We start from the raw sequence: 1919 nt of genomic DNA on the forward strand, positions 1-1919 counted from the left end.
AAAAAAGCTTTCCTTCCCAAAGTTTTCCATAATGGAGGTTCGAGTTCCCTCGAGAAATCTTCCGATGGAAGTTTGTTTAAACCTTAATATTCTCGAGATGATGATTATTTATGATGATGGAATATGATGGGAAATATTGATCTATATATGACCCAAGTTTAAGGTGAGATTTACCAAGATAAAGAAAATTATGAGGTAAAATAATAATTTTATTTGAGTTTACGATGATATTTACTAAGATAAAGGAAATTATATGTTAAATCATTTTTTTTTACTTGAGTCTACGGCGAGATTTACTAAGATAAAGAAAATTATGGGGTAAAATCATTTTTTTATTTGAGTTTACGGTAAGATTTACTAAGATAAAGACAACTATGAGGTAAAATCATTTTTTTTAAGTAACATAAAAACATGAAACAAAACACTTTTAGGTGAAGTCAAACAAAGATTCTTATGTCAAGTTAAAAGCAGACTTTTGTGTGAATTCAAAAAGGACTTATGTGAAGTCCACAACCAACACAACTGTTATGTGAAGACAAAATAGATTTTCGCTCGAAGTATAAAGAACTTTCATGTAAAGTCAAAGAAAGGACTTTTATATTAATTCAAAAAGAAGCTTTTTAGTGAAGCGAAACAATACTTTAATGTCAATATAAAAAGGACATATATATATGTATATATATATATATATATATATATATATATATATATATATATATATATATATATATATATTTAAATATATATATATATATATATATAAATATATATATATATATATATCTATATATATAATATATATACATACACACACAATGAAAATACGTATATGTATGTATGTATATGTGAAATGAATTTCATCACGTCGCCCTGATTCATATAAAAAGCATTAAATTACAAACCTCCTTTAATATGTAATTCGCTCTACCTTGGAATTAATATATTTTCATGTATATTAACCGAAGGGGAATTTTTAATTGATGAGAAATTCGTCGGCTCACGGACTCGTGCCACGGAACCAAGAATTTAGGTCGTACAGTGAGGGGCTTAAAGCTTAATGCATACACACACACACACACACACACGCACACATACACGCACGCACACACAGACACGACACACACGCACACACACACATATGTATACATTTTTATATATATATATAGATATATATATATATATATATATATATATATAAAATATATAGTATTATATAGTGTATATATATATATATATATATATATATATATATATTAGATATAGATATATATATATATATATATATATATATATATGTATATATATATATATATATATATATATATATATATATATGTGTGTGTGTGTGTGTGTGTGTGGTGTGTGTGTATGTAATATATATTATATATATATATATATTATATATATATATATATATATATATATATTCCATACTTCATATACTATATATATATATATGTATATATATGTATGTATGGTATGTATATATATATATATATATATATATATATATATATATGTGTTTATATATAAGTACTCAGTTCCTTTCTTAAGGAAATTCCTCTTCCATTCATGCATTTTATAATCAGTTTTTTCAGTCCTAATAATCTCTAGTTTCGCTGAGGAACACTGAAACAAGACTGACGGAAAATTGTGTTTAAATGCCTTGTATCGTAAACTAGTTTTATTATAGAGTCGTTTTATAAATATTAATCTAGAGCAGAAATCGTCAATTGGGTATACATAAGTTTCTCGTAGAAGCTAACATTTGCATGATTTAAATTCGAAGGTAAAATTCTCCTGTTTATTCCTCCACCCTGAATAAGTTGAAATTAATATCTACTACAAAATTCATAAACAAAAATAAAAAGAGAATCCTCCAACATATCTTCAATATCACTTACCGAGACAGTACCCTT

Source organism: Macrobrachium nipponense, chromosome 35 (assembly GCF_015104395.2).
Source record: "Macrobrachium nipponense isolate FS-2020 chromosome 35, ASM1510439v2, whole genome shotgun sequence".
Classification (NCBI taxonomy): Eukaryota; Metazoa; Arthropoda; class Malacostraca; order Decapoda; family Palaemonidae; genus Macrobrachium; species Macrobrachium nipponense.